Source organism: Coloeus monedula (genome assembly GCF_965178545.1).
Source record: "Coloeus monedula genome assembly, chromosome: 7".
NCBI classification, from domain to species: domain Eukaryota; kingdom Metazoa; phylum Chordata; class Aves; order Passeriformes; family Corvidae; genus Coloeus; species Coloeus monedula.
Window position 1 is genome coordinate 39,675,515 of NC_138787.1, and position 27,711 is coordinate 39,703,225.

Here is a 27,711-nt window from a genome sequence, read left to right on the forward strand (position 1 = left end):
ATTCCATTTTGTTGGGGGGTTTGGTTTTTCCTCCTCCCGCTGCAACTTGGTGGAGAAATAAAAAAATCCGCCCTGTTCTCCATATTTATTAACAAATCCACTAGGATCTGGTGGCTCTCTTTTAAACTTCTGAGCGCAGGGAATATTTCAAAAGGCACCTCCTGAAAGGGAAAGGAGCCACTCTGCCTGGTGGGGGGCATCCCTCCTTCCCTGGAGATCGTTCCAGGAGAGCAAACCGCACACATCCACACAGGCTGGGCAGGCAGGATTAAAGGAAATCCTTCCACAATGCATTTTCCTGCTTCTCCCCCTACGTGATCAGACTCCACTATTCTTTCCAACAAATATGTAATTATTAGCATATAAATTTAACACCTAACCATGCTATAACCACAATTCCTGCCTTTATTTCCTTTACTTACTTCATATGGAAAGTTATTTCTCTGGAATTATTGTTTTCTGGGGGTTTTATTGCAGAGTGCTATTTATTTCTCAAATTATCATGAGCTTCACACACCTGTCAAGGCTATTTTTTGATCTCTTTAATGTTCTAAGATTGACGATAATTGTCCAAATGATTTTTTTTAATATCTTACTGTATTTTAGTAAAATTGTTGTGTCCTGCCTAATTGTTAGCTTTTGGGAACACAAACCTGATTTAAGCTGAGAGTAGATTTAGAGTAAAAACTGGGGACAAATCCTGCTCTGTGAGGGTGGGCAGGCCCTGGCACAGGTGCCCAGAGCAGCTGGGGCTGCCCCTGGATCCCTGGCAGTGCCCAAGGCCAGGCTGGACATTGGGGCTGGAGCAGCCTGGGACAGTGGGAGGTGTCCCTGCCCATGGCAGGGCTGGCACTGGATGGGCTTTAAGGTCTCTTCCAACCCAAACCAGTCTGGGATTCTGTGGTGATTCCACGAAATTCCATTTGCTGACTACAGGGACATCCTGGCCATGTTTGGATATTGGCATTTCTGGTGCAGTACCAACAGAAACAAGAGGAAGCTCAGTTGGGATGTGGGAAGAGATCTCTGGCTACTGCTCCATGTCCATCCTTCCCTGCCGAGGAGAATTCCACAGAGTTGTTACAACAAAGCTTAAATTAATGAGTGTTAGAGGCAGTGAGTGAGTTCCTGCAGGGGCCAGTCCCACCCTGGGTGTCCAAATGAACCTTGCAGAAAACTGGGGCTGCGGAAACAGAGAAACCCCAGCTGCTCTGGAGTTCCCAGGTGAGTTTCCTCTACTCTGGTTTAACTCACTTCTGCCTTAGTTCCGGGATGTCAGTCTGGGTGGCACCCTGGGATGGATGGGGGGATGGATGGATGGATGGATGCATGGATGCATGGATGGATGGATGGATGGATGGATGGATGGATGGATGGAGAATCCCCATGGCTGAACTCCCCACCTGAACCACACCAGGCACTGAGGGACAGCCTCAAACTCCAGCAGCACATGGACACCACGGACACCTCAATGTCTTTAATGGATCCCAGACTCCCAGACTGGTTTGGCTTGGAAGGGACCTTAAATCCCATCCAGTGCCAGCCCTGCCATGGGAAGGGACACCTTCCACTGTCCCAGGCTGCTCCAAGCCCCAATGTCCAACCTGGGTTTGGACACTTCCAGGGATCCAGGGGCAGCCCCAGCTGCTCTGGGAATTCCTTCCCAGTATCGCATGGAAATCTCCCCTCTTCCAGCCAGCACCAGCACAGGATCCCCTTCGAGCAGCGCAGCCCTGCTGATCTCCAGGTGGAAATTCCCCATTTCATTGAACACCCCCTCAAACAAAGCACCTGCACCCCAAACATCACATCCCACACACTCCACGCTCCCAAACTGGACCATCCCCTCATGTTGAACACATTGTGTGACCTGGACAATGGCCAGGGCCAACTTTAGAGATGGCCCTTAGCAAAACCAAGCTACTTTCCATTTTATCAAAGTTAAAACAAAGCCCACAGTCACCACTAAGTGAAAACCTCTCCAAAACACCAGTGTGAGGGACTTCTGCTCCACCACCTAAAACATGTGGGTTGCTGTTTATGATACACAGTCCAATTTTACTTAAAGTCTTAGAAAATCTTCAGTATTTACAGATTAATTATTTGAATTTCTGTACCAAGAGAAAAAGAAAATAAAATATGGCAACATGGTGGGGCAGGGTAATTCCAGCATCATTTTCTAGCATTATTTGCTCAGCAATCACAGTTTGTATTGTGCTCGTTGCCATAAAGTGCTGAGGAGAAATCTGCTTAACAATGGAAGGGGCTGGACAACAGACACAGGCCAATATTGGCTTTTTATTCCCCGAGTAATCTGCATTTTACAACTGACTGTGTCCAAAACAAAGTTGCTTTATCTAAAGTTTCAAGGAAAGGAGACAATGAGCAATGCTTGGGATTTTCTGTCAATTTGCCCTTTCAGAAAAACAATTGTGTTGTGGAATCCAGAGGAGCAGCCTCTCTCTTTTCTGGGGGCAAAAGGCTCTGAGTTTTTATGACTTTTAAGGTGCTGCACCTTAAGCAGGTCAGCTACAAAAGGCTATCCTGATAAACCCTAAACATTAATTGAGAAGAAATAGAAGTAAAGAGCTCATGAAGACCCATCAGCCTGGTGATTTGGGGAAGATTCAGATAATCCCAAAGGAAAGGGAGCAACAGAAGGAAAAACTGGGAAAGCCCTGGGTTTGCAGGCACGCTGATTGCCACAATGCATTCACAACTGCCAATAAACAGAATTGTTGCTGCACAGGAGAACCGTGTGGTCTCTACTCTATCACTACAGAGGGCAGCAACAGACAACAGAGCTCTTTAGCATGACAGAGGGAATGTTTAACATTCCCAGTAAACAAGGGAGCCGGGAGAGGCCGGGCTGGGATCTGCGCTGGAGCGCGGTCCGGGAGCGCCTGTCCCACATTCCAGCCTCCTTGGGATGGGAACTGGCAGGTTGGGAAAGCCTTCGGGAAGCCTGGATGCTCAGCGAGCTGAGCCCAGCTCCTGGCGATTCAGCAAGACCAGATATTAACAATTCCCCTAACCCACCAGTCACAATCCGGGAGCTGGACCATACGGCCGGGAGCTGCATCCACTTGGGGTTTTCTGGCCCGTTTGTGCCCTCACACCCAGATTCCTGCTCCAGCTCCTGGGAGATGGACCAGCAAGAAAGCCAAGGAGCTGGGAAGGGAGTCCTGTCCAGCCCGGAGACCAAGGCACAACACGACATTCCCTGCGAGCACACGGGAACGGGGCCGGGGGGCAGTTTCTCAGCTGGATGTATTTGAAGGACTTTCTGTAGGATTTCTTTGAGCAGCAAAGCCGTGCTGGGGGCGGGGTGAGGCACAGGCACAGCTCCGAGCACTGGGCACAGCCTCCTCCAGCTCCGGCTGCAGATGCAAAGGAGGGCAGCAAAGGTCTGATGATCAAACGGGGAGAAAATGACTGACAACACAGAACCGGTTCAAAGGAACTAATGGAATAATTAGTTCCAAAAAGACTAAAAAGACTGAAGAATTCATGATGTCATAAAAAGCAGAGCTACTTAAATTGGATTAGAAAATAAAAATGACACGAACATTGTAAATATTCACAGATCACATCATTGACGTGTAATGTGCCGTTAAATGATGTCAAATTAAAGGGGAAATTACATGTGTAAGAACTAGGAAGAATAAAGGGAAGACATTTTAAAGATGCACAGTCCTTCAAGTGAAAATCCCTCTCGTATATCAGGGCTGATCACTGCGGGGATGGGGAAACTATGAGAGAAGAATAAAATAAAATATGGGAAAGAAAACAGAGGGTAAAAACATCTCAATTTAAGGCTGTGGTGAAAGGCTGTTAACTCCGGAGTGCTTCCCCTCGGCGTGGCTTTGCCAGGTGCTCCCAGCCACGGCCATGCCCAGACCAGGCTCAATCGCTACTTAAACCCGACTCAAATCAGTCCTAATTTATCACAACAAGCCAGCAGTCAAGTGTGCTTTCACACCGGAGAGCCCTGAGTGGGGCCAAGGACTGGCTCAAACGGCACTTTGGACCTCTGTGAATTGGGGTGCAATTAACAGCGAGCTGCACGAGCCGCAGGAGCGAGGGAGGGATGGCACTTGTGAATCCACGCTCTTCTGGCAGGAAAAAGCCTTTATGGATCCCCTTAATCACACACGGCACCCGGAGAGGCTCCCAGCCCCTCAGCCAGGCTGAGATCTCATCTCAGCAGAGTTGTGGCAATTAATTTACCTCCAGCGTGCTCTTTCAAGTGAGCTGGGAGAGCGGGGGCCTCCCGGCTTCTCCCCCTTCCCTCCGCGTGCGATCGGAATCTTCTGTTCCAAAGGTGGCATTTCAAACTCCCGAAAATACCTGCATAATAAAGGGTAAGAGCTCCTCTGCACACAGATATATGTACATATCTTTCCTTGCCTCGTGGGCCCTTCCGCCTCCAAACTCCGTGAGGTGTTAACAACACGTCGCCGTAACAGGGAACTCGAGATTATCGGCATTATCTCACCCACCCTGCTGATAAGATGGGCTGATGCCGGCGCTGTTTCGATAACAGAGCTGACTCTGCTCCTCAGCAGAGCTGCCAGGCTGATGATGGCATCTCCTCATCACTGGGGCCTTTTCCACAGGGGATTATTATCCCCCATAATTTGGAATGGTTCGGGTTGGAAGGACCCTAAAGCCCATCCCACCCTGCCTCTACCATGGGCAGGGACACCTCCCACTGTCCCAGGCTGCTCCAAGCCCCGTCCAACCTGGCCTTGGGCACTGCCAGGGATCCAGAGGAGTCCCCAGTCCCTCTGGGCAGAGAGAGCATTTAGACCAAGCACACGTTCACCATGCTGTTGGAGGTGCCCACACCATTTGGGATGAATCCCCCAGTGATGCTGCTCACTGTCTGGCAGATCCAGCGGATCCTGGGGCTGATGCAGGGTGGGAACACTGGGCACTGTCTGGAAGCTCCCGGCACATCCCAGGATGGCTCATGATGGAATTAGCCATGTTTTCCCCCAGTTCAGACATAAATGTCAGCACCTGCCCCACTTGAAAAATGCCAGGAGATCCTTAATGATCCCCCACGTCAGCTTTGCCTGGGAGCCAAAAGAAGAATATTTATGTCCCGGGGACTCTCACAGACTCAAACACGTGGAAATGCAGAAAAATATGCGTGAGAAAAAGAGCAACTTTTTCCTATTTTTTTTTTCTTCTCTGAGTTGAAATAGCAGCACTTGAGTTCTTCACGACTCGAGTGATCTCTGCCCACACCGAGGCACTCGGCACCTCCTGTCCCCACTTGCAGCTCCCCAGCTGAGCCGGGAACCCACGGGGCTCTCCCTGCCAAGGGCACAGAGCCTGCGAGGGTGCTGCGAGTCTGGAGATCTGAGTGCACAGAGAACAACTGAAACCCGTACCCTGCTTTCAAACCCCAGGGAAATGCCTTCGAATCGCTTCTGAGAGCCCATTCTTGTGTTGCCAGTGCCCAAGCGTCTCCCAGACGTGAGGAGGCACAGGTAGGACATGAGGCAGGAAGGGAAAGGAAGGGACAGCCCAGGACATTTAAAACTCCCGGATATTTAAGCTGGTTCAGCCCCCCCGCCCTGCCTGGGGGACAGAGGGCACAACGTCTCCTTGTAATTTATGTAACTCCAACCCACAGCCAGCAGTAATTCCTGCAGTGGGGTTGTCTGAGCCCTGGGAGCAAACAAAAGTATTCCGAGGTCTTTATTTGTGCAATGGCATTTCCACGCTGACTGCAGGGATCTGCTGGCTGCACTCGCATTGTCTCTCTAACAATCTGAAAATTACACTGATAATTATCTCAGAGGTATTTTGCAGCCTTGATTGTTCCGTGAGTCTCAGCTCAAGAGAATGTGTCACTCAGACCCCACTCCTCTTTTTTTCCATTGACTTTTCACATGTCCTAAGTGCACATGTGGAAGAGGTTCCCAAACCCAAAGGTATTACCAGGGAGAACTTTGCAGCCGTGACCCGAAATCTCTCAGACATGAGAAGCCCTGACCTAACAGGAGCTCTGTCAGGGCAGAGGATCCAATATATTACGAGTCCCCAGGAAAAATAGAGCCCAGCTAAATAACTTGGGAAATATTCTACTTGTAATGGCATTGCAGAGTCAATCAATTTAAACCTAATAAAGACGACGACAGACAATGAATAGAAAGTTCAAGGACTTTTCACCCAGGGCTATGCTATGGCTGGAAGTCAACCTGCTGGAGTCTGGGGGAGCCTACGGACCCTGGGAGGCAGCTCCAGGGGTTGGGATCAGGAAACAAAGGACACCTTCCATTTCACGGAACAATGCTCTAAAAGCCCTGGAAAAGCAGTGGGAATCTGAACATTTTTGAACGCAAGGGCAAAATTTCACATTTTTTTTCAGCCGTAATTCATCTTTTCATCCCTTGGCTTCATCTGTGAACTTTATCACAGAACAACATCACGGGCAGGATGGAGTATTTGCCTTGTCTTTGCTCTGTGCTTGCACGGGTACTGGGAGGTTAACGCAGCTCCTTAGCTGTGCATCTCATTCCGGGATTTATTCCTCTCTTACACATTTGTTTCCCTAACTGCTGTTTGTTCCTCTACAGAACCCAGGAACAGGACGAGGGTAGGAGACACGGTTTAACGGTGGGGTTGGTTCACAACCCGCAGCCATGGAATCCATTAAGTGTTTAAAAGCAGGTGACAATTTGCACCCCGTCCCTGCTCAGAGTGACAACTTCCCTGGGACACCAGGAGCACAGGCTTTCTATGGAAATGCTGTTGTTTGCTGCCTTTGCTCTGAGTGTGAAGCGAGCTGCAGATTGCAATTGGGATTCAGTGCAAGATGAGCCTTGGAAGCGTGAGGTAGAAAAACTGCATCGCATTTCTTCCTGCCAGGTGCTAAGAGACTGGCTGGGGATCCAGCAAAGTCACAGACTTTGTCCCCATTTCAGCCGTTGGAATTGAAATGGGAGCTTTGGTCGAGCTCCAAGAGTTCATAGGGATGGGAATGCAGGTTCTCGGGATGCCCAGAGCATGAGCTCAGGGCATGGCAAAGGCCAAGAGCTCCATGTGATGGCACAGCAGAGCAAAATTCGGGTAAGGAAAAGCAGGGCACAGCCAACCTTCTGTGTGGGAAAGGAAAGGTGGGAAAGGAAAGTCTGGGGGAAAGCTAGGGGAAAAAAATGTTTGGAAGAAAAGGAGGAATACTCAAAGGTTCTGAGGAGGCTGTACACAAGTGAGGATCTGAGGCTGATGAGGAAAGAACAATCACAGAATCATTAAGGTTGTAAAAGACCTTTAAGATGATCAAGCCCAACTCTCATGCAGTGCTGGACCTTCTCTCACAGTGTCCATCACAGGCACCATGGAGAGAGAAGGACCAGAATGTGCTGGGACAGTCAGGTCAGAGAGGGGGGCTGAAGAGAAGGCCAGCGGTAATTAATGGTCTGACTGCACACCTGGAGAGTGGAAGTGGGAAAATGAAATAGATGGGATTTGGAAAGCCTCAGTGCGGAATGGTGACTTTTTGCATCGAGATTTGATCTGTATTAACCCTTTAGCACTGAGCTGGATCCACCAAAATGCAGCTCCATGGAAGACAGAGCCCACCAGTTCTGCCAGGAAGAGCAGCGACGTCTCCCAGTCACCCAGACTTCCAGAGTGATGCCTTGGTGAGCCCATGATTATGGACACAGTCATGACAAATAAAATGCTCCTCACAAAAGCACCAAATAAACCCTGCGGCCTTTGCATCCCACAATATCAGGGGAACTTCCAATTTTGGGAATTCCACAGTTGCCACAGGAACTGCCAACATCCCCTGCAATTGCACGGTGCCGTCATTAATATTCCCATGAGGGAAGCACAGCAACGTCAGGCCTGGAGCATTGCTATCCCTGTGCAGGGTGACCCAGCACAGCTTGATTAAAATATGCAAAGGGTTCTGTTTATGGAAAGCAGGACAGAGGCCCATGAATCGCTCACCAGTGCAGGCCCTGCCCTGAGGCCCGACCAGGAGCTTGAGAGAACAGAGCCACTCCTGCTACACAACAGGCCTGTCATCCAAAATGGAGAGTCTTCCTTCCCCTAACATTCCTAACAGGGGCTAATTCCCAGACAAAATCCCCCCAGAAGGGTGGATCCCACATCAGTGCAAACCATCACTGTACCAGTGTGTTTTTAAACTAAAAAAAACCTCCAAACAACTGAAAACTTTGATCTCAAGTTCTCTTATTTTCAGGCATTTCCTGGGCTCTGCCCCTGAGACATAGATGGAACACATCAACACCCAAATACTGATTTGCAGGGACCGCAGACTGGGGGGGCGGGGTGTGGAATGAGAGTTCCAACGCAAACCATTCCATGATTCTGAGTGGGGAGGGAGGGATGAGAGCAACAAGGAGCTTTACACAGTTTTATGTTATTGAAGGTAAAAAGATTCTCCTTCTGCTCTTTATAATACCACAGAATCATGGAATATCCTGAGCTGGAAGGGATCATGGATCTAACAGGGATCACTGACCCAGCTCCTGGCCCTGCACAGACCCCCCAACAACCCCAGCCTGGGCATCCCTGGCAGCGCTGTCCAAGCGCTCCTGCAGCTCTGGCAGCCTCGGGGCCGGGACCATTCCCTGGGGAGCCTGGGCAGTGCCCAGCACCCTCGGGGGCAGAACCTTTCCCTGAGATCCAGCCTGACCCTCCCCTGGCCCAGCTCCAGCCGCTCCTTTGGGCACTGTCCCTGGTCCCAGAGTGGAGATCAGAGCTGTCCCTGCACTTCCCCTCATGAGAATGTGGAAGACCACCATGAGGTCTCCCCTCAGTCTCCTCTTTTCCATGCTGAATGTAAAAGATTTGGATTCTCTAAACTCTAAACAGGCCCCTCACTACCCTCCATGCTGCAAACTCAGTCCCAGTATTTAATACCCACTCAGATGAAATAGTGCTACCTGGAGGAGTAAATTTCACCAGAATTAAACCATTAACTGCTAAACCAGCTGCTAAGGAGCCCATGTTCCTTTTAATTCTGGATTCTTCGTGCTAGATTAAAAGAGCAGACATTTGACAAAGCTTATTCACCATACTGGAGTGACTGGGAGCACTGGGAGCTGCAGGCTGCTGCTCCCTGAAGTTTATCTGGGAGCCAGCTCCAAACAAAGGCTGCAACAGGAGCCAGCTGTTGACACTCTGCGTCACGAGCTGCATATTAAATGATTCATCAAATGCTGTGTCACAACCTGGATAAAGTCTTTAAAACACAGAGCCTTCCTCCTTTCCTTTTGTTTTTAGCAGCAAAGAATATCTGGATAAAGCTACACTTGCTGGAACAGCCTCCCTTTCCAGGAACCACTCCCCGTTTAATGCAAACACTCCAACCCAAATTGTTATTAGGAAAAACGCCAGTAAACCAAATTTCAGTAAATAGTACTGAAATAAATAAGCAAAAATTATTTATCCAGAGTAAAATTCAGTAAATAGTACTGAAATAAATAAATAAATAAATGAAATGCACCCAGAACATTTTGGAAAATGAAATAATAGATGAGTAAATAATTTCCCTGGCTGCTGTGGAACGGCAACGTGTTATTGTAACCTGCCTTGTATGCTCCGTGTAAAGCACTGTAAATTATGATTTGAAATTATCATGTTAGATTAGGTTTTCTGCAGCTTAATATATTGTAATATAATATAATTGCTCAATGCAAATGAGCTACTGTACAGCTTTGGCATGGGGCTGTTCCTGGAGCCGAGCGTTCTCCACATTACGGTGAAGCGCGGGTTATTAAGAATTGTAACGAAGCTAAATTTAGGTGGGAGCCAAGATCCCGTCACAGCATCATGGTGACGGTGCCAGGAGGTGTCTCAGGGAGCTCTGGCACCAGTGTCAGGGCACCTCAAGCAGCTCCACACACGCCTGCTCAGGTGAGAGCTCCGTCCTCATCAACACCCGCAGCCACCTCGTTACCTGGAAGTCAAGGAATGCTGTGAAGTCACTGATGTGGCTCCAGATCCCGACTGCCAAACGCTCTTCCCAAAATAAATAACCCAGAGCTGATGGTGTTCCCACACTGCTCCCAGGGAGGGAGGTGTGGGCTCACGGTGCATTGCCGCTGCAGGACCAAGGGTGGGCACGGAGGCGACACCAGAGCTAAAAACACCAAAACAAGTCTGCACACCCACCAGAATCAGCCACAGAATCCTGGAATCGTTAGGGCTGGAAGGAGCCTCTGGATCAGCCAGTCCAACCCCCTGCCAAGGCAGGGTCACCCAGAGCAGGTGACACAGGAACACATCCAGGTGGGTTTAGGATGTCTCTGGAGGGGGAGACTCGACGCCCTCCCTGGGCAGCTGTTCCAGGGCTCTGCCACCCTCACTGGGCTGGAACTTCTTGTGGTTTATTTTATGGCCATCACTCCTTGTCCTGCTGCTGGGTACCACTGGAAAGGGTCTGGCACCATCCTCTGCCAGCCCTTGGAGTTATTTGTACGGACTGATGAGATCCCCTCTCAGCCCTCCCTCCTCCGGATCCAACCACCCCTCATGCCGGTGACCCCGTGACCCACCCGACAGGCACAGCTTTCCCTCCTCATTTCCATCCACGAGGCACGAAAAACAAGAGTTGCTGGTAGATGTGCCAGGAGAATGCACTTCCTAAATAATACATTGGCTTGTAAATTGTCCATCCAACTGTAAATTCCAGAAGAAAAATTAAAATGTGTTTCTTCAGCCCTTTCTGCACAGCGCTCGCTCCACACGGCGGCATCCCTGCGTCCCCCCAAAAGCACGGACACCGATGGGTTGGGTCCAGAGCAGGAAAAACCTGCTCCAAAGCAATTCATTATTAATGCCAGAATATTCTTGCTAAACAGTTCTGATTATTTCACAAGAAAGAGGTCAAGGTATTGGAGAAAGGGATTTAATCAAATAAACTCTCAATCTCTCTCCAAATAGCATTTTCATCCAGCTGCATGTAAATTCATCAGCTGACTTGCCTCCCAATGCCCAGGCAAGGTTAATCTGCTATGACTGTTAAAACTTCTCGGAGACGCCTTTGGAATAACGATTTACACCGGGATGAGCCATGCCAGTGACCCCAAACCATTTCCTCATCCTGGTCCTCAAAGTTTGGCCCGGCCCATGACGGCTCTGCTGGCAGAGCCAGAGCTGAAGCCCCCTCTTGGGCTGCACTTTGGGGACCCCACAAAGAACTCCTTGTTCCTGCTCAACTCGCCGGGTTTTGATGGCCATCAACAGCTCATTCCAAACTGCTCCACAGCAAATATCCTGCCCTGGGCAGAGGGGGAATCACAGATTTTCAGGAATATTTCCTACATCACCAAAGGACTCGTGCTGGGAAACAAAGCAGTGTAGGAACAGAGAGAGAGGAAATGGAATTTCTCTGGTATTCTGAATTCAATATTGCCCTGCTTTGCTTAAACAAGGAGCCGAGGAATTTATCCCAGCCGTATCCCAAGGTGAATTTCGTGGCAAACACTAATAATCCCTCCTGGCCACTCCGCACTTATTAGGCAAACCCTGCCTCCTAGCAGTGCAAATCTACGGGTGTTTTTAAAAAGGATCTTCGTGAACTTCATGTTTAAACACAGGATTATGATATAGCTGTAAACTGCACGTTTGGTCAGAAATGGAGAACTGCAATTTTGGGGTTTGTTTAAAAAAAAAAAAAAAAAATCCCAAATGCCTTTTGATCCAGAGCTAAAAAGGAAACTGAAATACAGCAGGCAGGTAGGATTATTCTCACCCCTATTTTTTTGCTCTCTTCACTCTAAGCCTGGCCACAGATTCTGCATTTGGTGGAATATTCTGTAAACATCTTTGTGAAGCTGGGTCAGGTTTAGGAGGAGATGTTCCTGAGAGCCACAGCATGGCACAGAGCAGCCTCCCACGGGCACATGTGACCCACGGTGCCCAGCAGCCCCCAGGCAAGCTCAGGCACACCCTCCTCTAATTTTATTGCTAATAAGTGGCCACTCTAATTTATTTGTGCTACACACACCCCCGCACCTAAATCCCCCACACCCGGGCAGCTTCTCTACCTCCTGCCTCGAGAAGTCTCAGACAGCATTCCCTGCTTAAAATCCAGGAGGATTCCTGCACTCCACGGTCTCCATCCCTCGACGAGGAGCTCGCAGCTGCAAACTCTGCCTCAGCCGGGGAGCGAGTGTTGTGATGCTGCTGCTCCGTGCCCCCGGTGCTCCCCACACCTCTCTGGAAGCTCAGACACCATTTTACATGAGGATGCTTTCTAAAAAGCCCGGTGTAACTGTCTAATTAAGAGCAGAGTGATTGGCTGGTTCATGGACTCTGTGACAGTTCTGACAAATACACATATTGGCACAGCCCTAACCTCACTTCACAGTTTGCAACACAAAGATGGTATTTCCAGAAATGTGCAGAACACTCTGATACAAAGCTTCACCTTGTCTAGTGCTATTGCATTTAATTTTTTATTAACTGCCTGAACATATGCCATTCTAGGAGAGGGTAATAGTTACAAAATGTCAGCAGAAACATTTAAACTGCTCAAATGTAAATGATTTTATAAATTTGTAATGAAAGGTAATTGTCATGTGGGAAAAGTAACAGAAAAACAGATACGTGTAAATGTAAAACTGGCAAAAAATACATCTGACTGGTCGAAGGCAGCAAAACCTAAGTGTGTTTTAATGACCACTGTAAGGAGTATTTAAATAAAATTAGCGTCATAAGCAGAAAATGTGAATTCTATAATATTTTATTTTCTAACATTAGCAAAGTTCATAATAATGAGAAGACCTCATGGAACTTTAATGCGCCCAAATTCATTAAACAGTAGGACATTAAGATTCCTCACCTCATTTTAAAAAACAAATAAATCAAGTCAGATAACATAAATACAAAGCCGGTGCCGGCAGAGCCTGGCTTTAAAAGACCAATACTGGAGTGCGCTCAGTTTCTTTACTTTCCGCTAAAATGAGAAACAATTTGGTGATTAATCCCTTCAGCGATGCCGTGCTGGGTCAGTGCTCCCCGAGATGTCAGCCAGGAGAAGACTCGGGCGCAGAGGGGAGTTTTTCCTCAGCCACCACACAGAGCAACCACCTCCCAGTCAGGTTTGCGGGCAACCATCTTTAAATGCTTGAGCTGCTCTGCGTGGCCATGACAAGATTTGCAATTCCCCACGTTTATTTACACACCATCACCCCAAGTAGACATCACATGGAAGTGGCATGGTCGCGGCTGACCCCAGGGTAGTGGCTGTCTCTGCCGATCCCGCTCGCTGCTGCTTGGCGATTGAACCCCGCCGCCCGCCCCGGCTGCGTGCACGCTGCGCCGCGCCGCAATAAAATTAGCAGAAGCTTGTCAGGGGATATTTTCTACTTTTACACTGACAGACACTGGACAAACATGTCTGCGTTGCAGGGAGCCGCGGAGGCTCCCGCTCTGCGGGAACGGACGGCGGCGGGATGGATCCGGGGCCCAGGCGTGGCACCCCGCGAGGGCCGCCTCACTTCTCCTCCCTGGATCAGGGAAAAAAAACCCCAAAATTACCACTCAGTTTTATTTTTATTGTTTTCCTGCATCCACCCCTGCGTAAGCCTGGACGCGCAGGACGAGTTACTGAGCCAGAAATTAATGGAACGGGAATCCATCCTATTCCGAAGGCAGAAGCTGGGGGGGAGGAAAGGCCCTTTGCGGCCTGTGGAGGACACACAAATTGCCTGGTACCTGCAGCCCATGTCAGAGCTCACCTGCCACCCCGCTGCCCCCGCCAGCCAGAGCTGCATTAATTTTTTTAAGGGGTTTCGCAAATAAACGAAAGAAAACGCTCGTTTGTTCCGGGATCGGGAGCCCAGGGAGGCTAACGCGGTAAATAGGGGAAATTTACCATCCGTAATGGGAACATTTTTAAATAAAACCACCTAATATGTTTAGTAATCTACACCAATGTAATTTTATTAGCTATTCAGTGCAGTTCTTACATCAAACAGCCTCAGAAGCCCCAGGATCATTTTATATTCACTGGAAGACAGAAAGAAATCCAAAACCTAGTTAAATAAATTGTTCATTTATTCCTTTCCTTTTATGCACCAAGATCTACATGTGGTCATTAATTATAAAGAGACTATTATAGCACCATATTTTCATTCAATACGATGTCCTGGTATATATCAAAGAAGTCCCATAATTAAAACAGAAGGGCCACAATGACAATTAAAATTACAATCTATATGGGGAAAGAAAGTACAGTTCTGCAATTTTTCACCCTGTCACTGTCAGCACCGGGGGATATTCCAGTCACGTCTCTTGTAAAGCAGCCTAAATTCTTCTTCACCAATGCAACCTCAAAAGCATTATCAGCACCTAAGCAAAAGCCTATGCAAGTATAATTTAATACCAAGCCACAGTTTGCAAGTAATAGCATATAAAGTGATATTTAAGTGGTGTTTTAAGCACACTTCTGATGGCTACAGCCGCCTTTTACTGGTAAATGCGTTTTCCTTTGAGTAGTGATTATGAGTCCTGGGTGAAGAGGTCCTGTGTGCAGGTCTGCCTGTAAGCCTTACTTCCAGCTGCCAATCTTTACTTCACAGTGAAGAAAAAGCCACATAGCACCTTGTTCTTACTCTTGTAGGCTGTCATCCCCTGAGCCTGATAACTGCAAAATCATTTCCACATAACACTTTTCTGCTTCTGCCTCTTAAACCTCGAGACCTACACATTGTGCACGCGCCCGCACCCCCGGCACTCGGCCCCCCAGAGCCGCCGCTGCTCCGGCCTCTCCCCCCAGCCTATTTTTAACACTTATCCCAGTAAATATCTGCATTAATGGAGTGCGGGGCCCTGCCGCAGCAATGTGTGTTTGCTACAATTTATTGTCTATAAAAGTCAGGAGCGGTGAGTTATTACGGCTAAAACTGTGTTTTTCTTTATAATAACTCCGAACCGAGCACTCACATATGAAGCATGCAATGGAGATGGAGAAGGTTTTGTATAATAAAACGGTGACATGGTCATTTTTCCCAGTTTTGCATTACACAGACACACTCATGCATGGTGCTTTTTAAATTCTTATTATATGGGAGGTCAGGAGGTCGAATGTCAGAAAGTACTGTTAATTTCACGGGGTTAGGGGAAAGTAAATTCACAGGGAATACAGATCACTTAGCACAGAAAAGCAGCTCCTCTGAAGTTTGGGTTTACATTTGTTAACCATATCCTTCAGCTGACGAACCATTGAGACCAGGGTGACATTGTGGGCCCCGCTGTAATGGCTTGACACGCCGCGGGGACAGCGGGATGCGGCGCGGGGCCGGAGCCGCCGCCCGCAGCCGCCGGAGCACCGCGGCTCCAGGCAGCCGGAACCGAGCGGAGCGTGGTGCCATTTGGGCTGGATGCTGAAATTACACAGAAAGCAGCCGAGATGGCTTAAAGTTCAACCTGACAGGGAATGTAAAATATACTCCTGTCTCTGTTCGGCGGGAAGGGAGAATCCTGCAGCTTCCCAGAGTCCTCTTAAAGCGCTTCCCAATATATCATCAGAGGCTGAAGGATGGGATGAGCACTCGGAGCATCGAGACGGACTTTGGTTTGCCAGAGGATGCTCTGATGGTTCATCTTTTCTCTATCTTTTTGTTGTTGATGTTTTAGGGTTTGGTTTGGTTTTCGTTTTTTTTCCCCTCTCAGTGGCAAAATAAAATCGTGGAAAGCAGAAGAAAATTGAGAGGATCTCGGTTTTACAAATAACAGGGGAGTGGTGATAAAACACAGTGACAGAGCTGCTCTTCTGACAAGACAAATTCAGAACCTACTTTTCTTTTATTAAAGAAAAAGCCATTTGCTTGATAAAATCCACCATCCTCACATGCAATTTCAAGTAATAAACAATTAAAAAATGCAAGGCTATCTTCAAGCAAAGGTGTTAAAGACCTTGCCATTGTCTCCACTGAAAGTTCAACTCAAGAGCACCGTAAGGCCCATGCTCTACATCCATGTGTGACGTGTAAGAAAGGGAAAAATCCAGTAAAACAAAACAAAAAAAACCCCTAAATGTACCCAAATGACCACAAGGGCCGTTTCAGGAGACAGACAGGATTATTCCCCGGGAGAAATGTGCCAGGCCCTCACTGGGCTGGGGTTGGGTTACTGTGTTGGTGTCTTTTGCAAGATTCCTCCGAGTCAAAAGCGAGCCCAGGCTCAGCTGCCCCCTCGTAATTAGATTTTAATGAGTCAGGCTGGGTGTTTGTGTTTTGGCAGCGGGTTAATGGTGTTAACATTTCCCTGCTCACAACTGGCCCCGGCAGGGCAGAGCCGCCGGCTGAACTTCCCCCTCTGAGCAGCACGGGAGCTGGGACGGGGCCTGGGCCAGCCCTGCTGCCAGGGGCATTCCCCAAACCCTGCTCCAGCTCCAGGGAACACAGCAGGGCTGGAGGAACATTTTCAATCCATGGACCTGCTGGGTTTTGGCTTTTCCAGCACCATGCCCAGCTTCCCCCTTCCTCTGCACCCAAAGACGCCAATGCTGCACAGCGAGTTCAGCACCATCCCTCTCTCCCAAACAAACACTCCCTAAATTCCCTGCTCAGGCAGGCAGGGAAGTGGCAGGCACAACAAACACACACACACACACACACATATATATATGTAACGTATTTTATTAAAGATGCATTATTAACTTTGCAGTGGTGTATTTCACTAGCTGCCTTCTATAATTAAAAACTTTTCTCTCCAATCCCCTTTCCTGCAAGGAGCCTGTTGCCTGAAGATTTAATCCTTCATTACCAGTTAAAACAAAATCACCAATTAGGCACATGAACACGTCTGTATTAATCTCATTAAGGTGATGGCACCAAATAAATTGGAACTATTTTTGTGCTTTTACTGTGTTCCTATGGCTTTATCAGGCCCTGTGGTCATATACAAAGACCTTGCAGCTCAGTCATTTAGAGTCATTCGGTTGTGGACTAAATGTGGCATTACCATCTATGGCTGAAAATTGCTTTCAGCTTTTAAACTGCACTGACTAGTCTGTAGTTAATCTTAGATCATTCACTTGCAAAATTAAATGAGCCAGAACGATGGTCGTCTTTTTTTTTTTTTTTTTTTTTTTGTAAAATAATACATCACAAAACACTTATTTGCCCTGCCCAAAAGAGAGATCAAATTCATTTAAAATCCCATAAAGCAGAGTTGTGAATTTTTAATTTTATTTAGGAGCACAGGAATAGAGGGGGAGCTATCTTTGCACAGCACATCATGGCTATAAATTTACATATAGAACATAGTTTGATGCCTAACCAACCTTTAATCTACCTTTGATGTATACTCCTCCTTCAGAAGAGATCACGTGAGACACCTTATTAATGCAAATGTAAGAAGGATTGTTTGGGATCTCTGATGTAATTAGCCATAAACCACGTTTAAAAGGAAAGGAGAAAAAAAAGCACTTCCTTTGTCACCACGGCTGAGCACAGAGGTGCACGTGGAGATGGAGATCACAGAATCAAAGAGTCTTTCAGGCTGCAAAAGACCTTTAAGGCCATCAAGTCCAACCCAGCGATGCCCCAGAAAGGGCTGCAGCCATGAATCCGTGGCAGGGCCCTTGTCCCCAGCCTCCTGCTTTCCCTGAGCCCGGATTATCCCTCCGGCTCTATCAGTATTCCGTCAGAAAAAAACAAAAGTGAAGCACAGCCTGGTTAGTTCTTAACTTCCCAAACAGCACAAGTCAGGAAACAATTAATTCCTCATCCTGCCGCCGGTGAAATCAATGCCAATTTTGCATTTTAAATTAATATTCAGGCCACCTTCTCTAAGTTCCCCTTAGAGTCTGCTTTTGCCCTGCTGGACCACCACCGCTGCTGTCTCCACTTGGCACGGTTATTATTGTAATTGTTATTATTATTATTATTCCTGCGTTGCAAATAACACCCGGCCATAAGGACGAGCATGGCAGCGGCTCTCTGAGCCCGCTGGCAGAGCTGTCGGGGCGGGCTCTAAAAGGCTCTGAGGGCTCCCAGGGTGGCTCACCCAGCTCTGGGGTGACGGGGTGGAGATCGGGGTGAGGCTCCTCTGTCACCCGCTGGACAGGGGCAGCCCCAGGCTCTGGACTCCGGCAGAGAAAAGCACCGAATAAATAAATAAATAAAGCCATTAATTAATTAATTAATAAAGCACGAGCCAAGCAGCCACGAGAGGAACAGCCGGCACCGACAGTCAGGGATGGTGCCGGCATCAGCGGCGGGGTCCAAAGGCCGGGCCCCTGCCGGGGTTTTATTCCCGAGGGGATAACGCCGCAGTTCCTTCCTCCCCGGGGCCATCAGCGAGACCCGAGCCCGCTCTGCCGCGGGTGAGGAACAATGACAGCGCGGGGCTCTGTCCGGGGCCTCCCCCCCGCCCTGCCCGCTGCTGTTCCGGCCCCGAACCCCGGTTTGCCCCGAACCACCGCGCTCTGCTCCGTGCCACAGCCGGGGGCGGACAGGAGCGGGGCGAGCGGAGCGGAAACAGCCCCCAGCACCCCCCGCCGCATGCACTGCCCCTTGCACCGCCTGGGCACTTTATCCCCAAAGTTTCCCGGCGCGGAGGGGTCGGGAAGCGGCAGAGCCGGGCAGAGCCGGGCAGAGCCGGGCAGAGCCGGGCAGAGCTCCCGGCTCGCTGCCGCTGGAACCGCCGCCTTTGTGGGAGCGGAGGGATGCAGCTCCATCCCCGCCGGTGGCAGCGGCAGAGCGGCCCCGCGCTGCCTCTCAGCGAGCTTCGCTCCGGCGCCGAGCGACTGGAAAACAAATATTAAGAATATATCTCTCAGTAATTTGTAATAGTGATTCCCGGTCGTCCCCCCCCCCCCCCCAAGAAATCAAAGTTTACTCCAATCACTCTCTCGCAAGAAGGATATCTAGAAATGATAAATTTTTATATGCGTGGAATAATATTCTAAGATAAAGCTGCTACTCTCATAAAAATATATTTAGCTGGTAGTTTTTACTCTTCAGAAGAAAATCTGCATATTTTGTTTATTCTGGAAAATATTCTTTTTTTTTTTAATAGCCTGAACCAAATAATTTCTCATTTTTACAGGCTTCACTTCACTTTTCTCACAGTGAATAAATTGCAACTTATTTCCATGAAATTCACAGATGACACAGATCTTTATTTTGCATAAAGGCATAGAGAAGTGTCTAATATCTTCAATATTCATCCGCTAAGTGGACATTTGCATTGGGTTAGCAGGGAGAAGGAGCCCCGGCCCTCCCGCGGTGACAGCTGTACGGAGGGATGACATCTGACAGCTGTGACAGTGCTGACGGGAGGCTGGGATGGCTCCCGCATCCCTGATCCAATTACGGCACACATCCCTCTGACAGGGCCGGCAGCCGCTCCCGCCCGGGAGGACAGTATTGATCTCTTGTCAGAGCCCCGCGCTCCGCTGCCCGAGCCGCAGCAGCGCCGGCAGCCGGCGGGGGCCGGGCTGGATGCGGGTGCGGCCGGAGGGGCGCGGGTGCCGGCCCGGGGCCCATGGGCAGCGCTCGGAGCGCAGAGCCCGGCGCTGCTGCCGGGGAAAGGCCGCTGCAATCAGCGCGGCAGGGCCGTGCCAGCAGCCCGGAGCCACTAAAGCCAGAGCCCGAAAACACGCGGTGAGCCCGGGACGCTCCGCTCCGCTCCTCCGGTACCGCTCAACGCGGCACTGCCACGGCCAAGGCGAGGTACACGGCCTGGGCCTCTTCATCATCCTCCTCCTCATCATCCCACAGCCCAGCAGGGCAGCCAAGGACCAGGCAATGCAGCACTGAGCCCCAACTCTTCATTAAGAATCAAGTGATCAGAGACACCAGGAACAAACCAGCCCCCAGCGCCACCCACGGCACACCAGGCCAGAGGCCCCGGCACACGGCATTTGGCTGATAGTTTGTACCACAGTGTCATTAGAAACTACCAAGTTTTTGCATTTATCATGTTATTTTAAAGTTTCTATAAGATCTCCCACACTTCAAAGCAGAATTATTTTTAAAGAGCCGTATCATGCCACTGCTTGCTCCACAGAACACTTCAACAACGTCTGTTCCAGCACCCTCCTATATTCCAGACCAAGCAGAGATGGGGATTTTAATCTGCTCCCAAGGAGCAGGCTGAGAAGAGCCGAACAGAGGAGACCCAGGAGCATGTGGACACTTGAAAGCATTTTGACAAAAATAGACGCAAGAGCAGAAAAACTCCCTGTGAGCAACAAGGGACCTTCCCGAGTCGTGGTGCTGCACTGCCAGGGCAGTGGGAGGTACAAACATCACCATGATAAGATGGGCTGGAATTCTTCACCAGCACCAGAAAGAATCACAAAATGAAGCCCTTCTTTTCCAAGAAAGCCCTCATACCTGGGCATCCTCCCTCCCTGCCTCACTATTTTATCTCAATCGGCTCGGGCAGAGGCCGTGCCAGCCTCACAGGGTGATTTCAATATCATTACTGCTCCCTCCAACTTCCTTCTGGTCAGGCTGCTCAGCAGCAAGCCCACGCCGCCAGCTAGATGTCATTATAAACAAAGTTATTGATTACCTCCCTCGAGCTGGATTGGAACCTGCAGACAAACTGTGACTTGCTCCCGTGCTATAATTTTATTGATCAGAGCAATCCAGCTGCCAGTGCTTTCTGGAGAGTAAAAAATAATAATAATAAAAAATAATAAAAAAACCCCACCCAGCCTGGCTACATGTTCCCTTTGCCCACACATGAAACAAAACACAATTTTTTAAGGCTGAAAGACAATTTTTAAAATTATTTTTTTCCTCTTCCAAAATCCTTTGGTAATAAATTAAGTATTTCCTATCTTTCAACAAAGCATTCCAGTCTGCCAGCTTTGGGATGAGACTGCAACCACCTCCCACCACTTTGTGTCCGAATTCCCCCGTGGGCTGTGGCCACCAATGTTTCACTTAAAAAAACAACAAACCCATCAATTCTATTTCATGAAGTTCAGGGCTCTCTGGAAAGCAAGGTGTGCATTCACACACTGCTTCAAATCCAAATATTTGGTTACAGTCACTCAAATGCAAATTTGATTATGGTTACTCAAATGCCAACATTGCTTCACCAAGGTTTTTGGGTCCATGCCCCAGCCACGTTGTTCCATGGAATTTTGTGAGGTTGGTGCTGGGGGGGTCGGGTTGTCCTCCCAGGGAACGGCCTCGAGCTGTGCCAGGGGAGGATCAGGCTGGACATCAGGAGGAATTTCCCTGTGGACAGGGTGGGCAGGCACTGCAACAACTGACGGTGTTGGAGTCCCCATCCCCAGAGGTGTCCCAGGAGTGACACCCACTGCTCCCTTGGAGAGAAGATGCCCAAGGTGAGCCCAAGCCTGCGCCCACCTTCCCCCGGCTCTCCCCACCGGCATCACCCCCTCCCCTCACCACAAACTTCACTCTTTCTCAGGAGCTCAGGAGCACAAACCACAAAGCTCCACATAAATTCAATGAACAAAGTTTTTCTGAGAATAAAAACTCTCTCCCAGAGGTCCTTTACTTCTGAGAATAACACTGACTCCCAGGATAGACACCTGAGAAATGCACAAGCAGAAAGGACATGGAAAACTTTGCTCTGTGTTGATCAGGAAGGACTGCAAAATGTGCAGGCAGGAATTTAAAACGCAAATGGCTTCAAATGTGTTTGGAAACACAGTTCACACCTCGTAGGCGAAGCAGTCGGGGCCTCTTGTTGTTGTTTGGGTTTTGGTGGGTGGTTCTTACTTTTTTTCTGACACAGTTTGACTCAAAACAAAACTAGTTCAAGGTAGAAATTGTTGCTTCAGCAGCCTCCCAGAAGGAGTGGGATCCGAGTCCTGCTCGTCACCAGTGCTGAGCGGAGCTGCTGGAATATCACAGGCAATGGGAAAAAAAAAACCTCTAGAGTTTTCTTTAGTATTTTCTTAAATAAAAATAGGAATTAAGCCTTACACCTGAGTTACAGAAGTGTCACCTAAAGCAGAAGTGCCACAGGTGCAGTCCTGGGGAGGAGAACAGAGAGACCCCAATCCATGCCGAAATTAGGAAGATCGTGGAGGCCAAGCCCCGACTCTATAAATCAGTAAATCCATCGCACTGAACGTCTTACCTCGAACACCACCTTTGAGTTTTCTGATTGCGGGAGGTCTCTTGGGCAGAGAAGTGCCAGGGAAGCCGCTAAGGTGACACTACAGCAGCAGGTTTGGGTGTTATGCTCTAGATCCATGATCCATACCCTCACTGCCTCTGCCTATTCCTCATCTCTATAGTAAAAGCTGAGTAATTCCATTTAAAGCCATTAAGAGGAGCAGCAATGGTTACAGGTGGGCTCATTGAGGAAGGGGGGGGGGAAAAGCATCTCCAGGAACACAGAAACACGGTGGAGGTTTTAGTGTACCTCATTAATTCATCCTGGATTGCAGACACTCTTTGATTGTGATACTCTTTAATGGCAATTCTTAATTGTTGACATTAAAAAATCTGCTGAGCTGAGCAGAGAGCCGAACCCCGGCTGCAGCACAGACGTTCCTTCCCCTTCTCAAAAATGAAGCAGAACGGGCACAGTGGCTTTAATCACCTCTCTCAAGACCCAGAGTTCAGTCCCAGGTGCCTGCAGAAAGGTTAGGGGTGTAAATCTTGCCAAAGAGGCAGCTCTGGAATTCCAGGGCACACAGGCAACTCAGGTCTTGGGACTATGGGGAATCCAGAGAGGAAGAGGAGTCCTCTCCTAGATGGAAAGAAGCTGACACAGATTGGCTTCTTGCAGCACGTGGATTCCACTGGAATTCAGTGCTGTGGTCTGGAAATTCAGCTCAGTGTTCTGAGCACCTTGGGTGGAGCCCAGCTGCATTCACAAGCAACAGAAGAACCCTTCCCTGGGCCAGGGCAGGCTCAGCTGGGACATCAGCAGGAGTTTCCTCATGGAAAGGGTGCTCAGGCCTTGGAACTGCCCAGGGAGGTTTGGAGTGCCCATCCCTGGAGGTGTCCAAGGAATTCCTGGAGGTGGCACTCAGTGCTCTGGGCTGGGGACAAGGTGGGCATCGGGCACAGGCAACTGGACCTCAGAGGGCTTTTCCAACCTCAGTGATCCTGGGATTCTGGGCTGGGCTCCCCCACAGCAGCGTGGGAAAGCCAGGACACCTCTCTGGGCAGGTCCTGCTGTGGCTGCAGCATTCAGGAGCTGCTCAGTTGAAGTTTCATTCACGCCATTATCCTGGACTTGAGAAATTGGAAGTTATAAACCAGTTCAGATCACGCTGTACAAATACCTCAGGTCTGAATTAATCTGCAAAGTTTGTTAGAAATGAAGGTCAGGACTTGAATTGGCAGCAATTAGAATCATTGATATTTTCATGGTATCAGCCTCCTGTTCCTGATTATCAACTTCCATGGTGCTGACACCTCAAAAGTTGGCCCCTCTGACCCTGCTTGGGTTCAGCTGTGGAGCCTGTAATGTTGAGAATATGTTTCTGCATTACTTTTTGCAAGTCAGAGGAAATTTGTTCGAGAAAACATCACGGAGAGAAAAATATATATGCAGAAATATATAACTTTACATATTTTAATTGAATATGGTAGCCAAGTAAAATACTGATTGGGATTCTGCCTTCTCCAACCTTTGCCTCAACACCTAATGCAATTTATTAATGGTGTTCTGACCTACAGGGGAACTAACTGGGAGGTCAACTTCCAGCACAAACTTCTGGGAATGAGTTTGCGGATATTCAGCTCTTCCTGAAAGCAAGGCCAGAGGGCTGACCTGGCAGCAGGAGGCCTGGAAAGCAGGGCCATTCCCTGAGATCCCTTCAAACAGGAAGTTAGGATGGCCAGAGGAGGAAAATCCAAGAAATCCTTGATTAAAGACATCCTTTGATACTTCTGCCAGCACCAAAAAAATACATCCTTAATCACTAGTGACAAGTGTGCCATCCCTTTGCAGATCCACTGGCACCGAACACGAGACCTCACGGAAATCCCATGGAACAGGGGGAACGGGGATGGGCAGAGCATCACCTCCCGGACTCACTCACAAAGGAGCCAATTCCTTCCTGTTTCCCCCCAAATAACTCTGCAGATGCCACAGAATCACAGAACAGTTCAGGCTGGAAGGGACCTCTGGAGACCATCAGGTCCAACCCTCAAACTAGGCTGAAGTCAGGGCTGGAAAATGGACTGAAAACTCAGAACTGTCACCTAATTTTGGTCCAGCTCAGCAGAGTGGTGCATAACAAAACCCTTCCCAAGCCTTCCATGGTTTAGGACCCTCCTTGACTCTCCAGGAGGGGTGGATTTGTTGCTGGGGGGAACAGTTTCCTCCATCCTGCAATCTCCAGTCCCCCTCCAAGGAGCTCAACCTCCCAAACTGCCCAAAGCCGGGGTCCCGTGACTTTGCATCCCTAATAATCCTCCTGGCCAGAGTTTCCCAGTGAATGCTGAGGGAATGCAGAGCCAAACCCACCTCAATGAATCTCAGCCCATTACAATCCTTCCCCCTCGAGGGGGAACTGCAGGTGTGTGGTTTCTGTAAACACCAGTTTTCTTGTGGCCGAAAAATTACCCAAATTTAAAACACACAGGAGGGAGAAAACAAAACAGAGCCACAGAGGAAGTGGGAATTTTCCATCCTCTGGATGCACAGTAAAACGATGGAATAGTATAACCTTATTTTTTCTTGCTAATACACCTCAACTCTGACCTTCCTGAAAACCCAGACCTCCTGGGTAATATGGTAATTTAATGTGAGTGCTTATATGCTGATTTCTATGGAGTGGGCTGGCTTGGTGAAATACGACATGGTTTACTTTTAAATAGAGCTCAGCTGAGACCTCGAAGGGAACTGGAAACAGGCTTCCAATGGAGAGAGATAAATGCCTAATTTACTGTCCCACTTAATCCAGAGCTTTTTCCTTAAGTCATTATCTCCCATCCCTCATTATTGTGGCAGCACAGCCATGAAAGACACGTGCAGTGAGACCATGATTGGAGCACTTCTGTTTACAGTGGCCACAATTTATCATTAAAACAACTGCAAAGCTGAGCCACAATGGGAAATATTAAAAATAAATAGGATAAAGCCTGGAAGTGCCTGTTCCTGCTCAGAGATACCTTTACCTGGAGAATACCACACACAACTGCAGCTGGAAAACCTGCTGCCCGTAGCATCATTCATAGAGAAACGTGGATTATGGAGAAGACAAGAGGTGCAAGCTGGGCATCAAACATTTCAATATCTGTTTCTTCTGGTTGTATTTTCAATACTCTGAGCAAGCAAAGCAACAGCCCCATTCCCTGAGAGCCTCTTGGGATGGTGCCAACCCCCCCAGGTGCTGCCCTTTGGAAAGCCCCATGAGACACCTCCCAGGAGCCCCAGTGGGCCACTGCCCAAACCAGCCCCACATCTAAATCCCAGAAGGATTTATGTTGGAAGAGCCCTCCAGGATCACAGAGTCCCAGCTGTGCCCGATGCCCACCTTGTCCCCAGCCCAGAGCACTGAGTGCCACCTCCAGGAATTCCCTGGACACCTCCAGGGATGGGCACTCCAAGGCTCCCTGGGCACTTCCAAGGCCTGAGCACCCTTTCCATGGGGAAATTCCTGCTGCTGTCCACCCTGAGCCTGCCCTGGCCCAGTCTGAGGCCGTTCCCTCTCCTCCTGTCCCTGTTCCCTGCGAGCAGAGCCCGACCCCCCCGGCTGCCCCCTCCTGTCAGGGACTTGTGCAGAGCCACAAGGTCCCCCCTGAGCTCCTTTGCTCCAGCCTGAGCCCCTTCCCAGCTCCCTCAGGAACTCTCCAGCCCCTTTCCAGCTCCCTCAGGAATTCTCCAGCCCCTTCCCAGCTCCATTCCCTTCTCTGGACACACTCCAGCCCCTCCAGGTGTCTCCCACTATGATGACCCAGCACTGGACACAGCACTTAAGGTGACCCCAGCAGTGCCAGCACAGGGGGACAGTCACTTCCAAGGGCACTGGAGCCTCTGGAGACAGTGACCTGGGGCTGCATTAAAACCCCTGTGGCCATTTGGGCTTCTCCCCATCTCCTTCCTTTCACTGCACCTCACACGGGGCACTAAAGGGAAGCCCAGCTGAAGCAGGATCTCACATGTCCCAATGCTGCAAATGTGCACATAAATTAGAATAGTCCCAAATTTAAAAAATGTTTAAAGTAACTGTAAGTTTGGATCACCACAGGGCAACAGTAACCAGGCTGTCTTGTGGCCATTCCATTTGGGATTCATTGAGGACAGGAACTTCTCATTGCAGCCCCACAGATCCTCCCTCAACACAACTTCATTTGCATCCCAGAAATTTGCTTTACACATTTCAAAGGAGGGGGAAAAAAAGCACAACTCTGTCGCCAAATGGCTTTTCAAGATGACAGGTTTGGAGGCAGCGAGGGTTTGGACCCCGGGAAATGTCTGGAAGTGCCCCCACACTGCGGGACCTGCCGGGAGGAGCTCCCCGGGATCACCTGCCCGCCTGGGAGGCCACACAAACAACAGCACGCTCCGAAATGGCACAGTCTGAACATGCAAATGAGCCAGCTAATTTTGTGCAAATTTCCCATTAATTATTACTCTTTATCAGTCTCAATACTAGTGTCAGATGTACGGTTCCAGGGCTACTCGCTGGCGCGTTCGGAACAGATGTTGCGAGAGAAGTGGAGTGTAAATATTTATGGGTTAAAAGGAGAGACTTTGGAATTTGAAGCTCTCTCCTGACGCTTCTCACGCTGCCTCAGCCCATCCTTCTCTGTGGGCTTGTTGTGGAGACAGACAAGTGCTTTACATGTATCAACTGCGACTTGCAAATGCGGCTTTCTCCAGCTCAAAATATCAAATATTTAACACATGCAGAGCTAGAACAGAAAATATTGTTTTCCAGAAAAAGTTCTGCTCTTTATTTTCTGCAAGTCTGGCATTTCATTCACGTCTCTCCTGCTTTCTTGCATGATGCAGACACTTGGCACCTTTCAAAATGAGGCCCAAAATGCCTGAGCTGGGAGATGGAAACTGAAGATCGCCAAGTGAGTCTCTCACTTGGCAGCCCTGGCTGGAGCATGGCAGATCATGAAATCATAACCCAGCACGAGAATTCTTCCTCCTGTCATCAGAGAGAAGAAATGCCAGCCTGCTGGGTGAAATTCCTGGCTGGGAGGGTGGGCAGGCCCTGGCACAGGGTGCCCAGAGCAGCTGGGGCTGCCCCTGGATCCCTGGCAGTGCCCAAGGCCAGGCTGGACATTGGGGCTGGGAGCAGCCTGGCACAGTGGGAGATGTCCCTGCATGGGCTTTGAGGTCCCTTGCAACCCAAACCATTCCATGATCCCACATGACAAACCACCACCCCTGCCGCACGTGCAGGGAGGGAGAAAAGTTTCAAAATAAGTTCTGTAACAACTGGAAAAGAAGTATGGAAGTAGTTTACTTTAGTTCTACCAAATATTTCAGTTCCAGGAAACAGAGAAACCACATCCAAGCATTTTATTTTAGCTTCTACTCTGTCTCACTTTTCTCTGGTTTTCACTGGTTTGGAAAAAAAAACCCAAATCCATTCACCCACTGACTTTTCTCCTTGGATGTGGTAGTTTTTTTGTAATATCAAGTTTCTAATGAATCTAAGAAAATCATGACATCTCCTAGAACTGAAGCTAAAATTTAAATTTAACTTAAAATTAAAATACTAAAGTTCAGCTTTTGTCAGAACAGCATATGAACAGTATCCAAAGAACAGAGTGGAGAAACTGC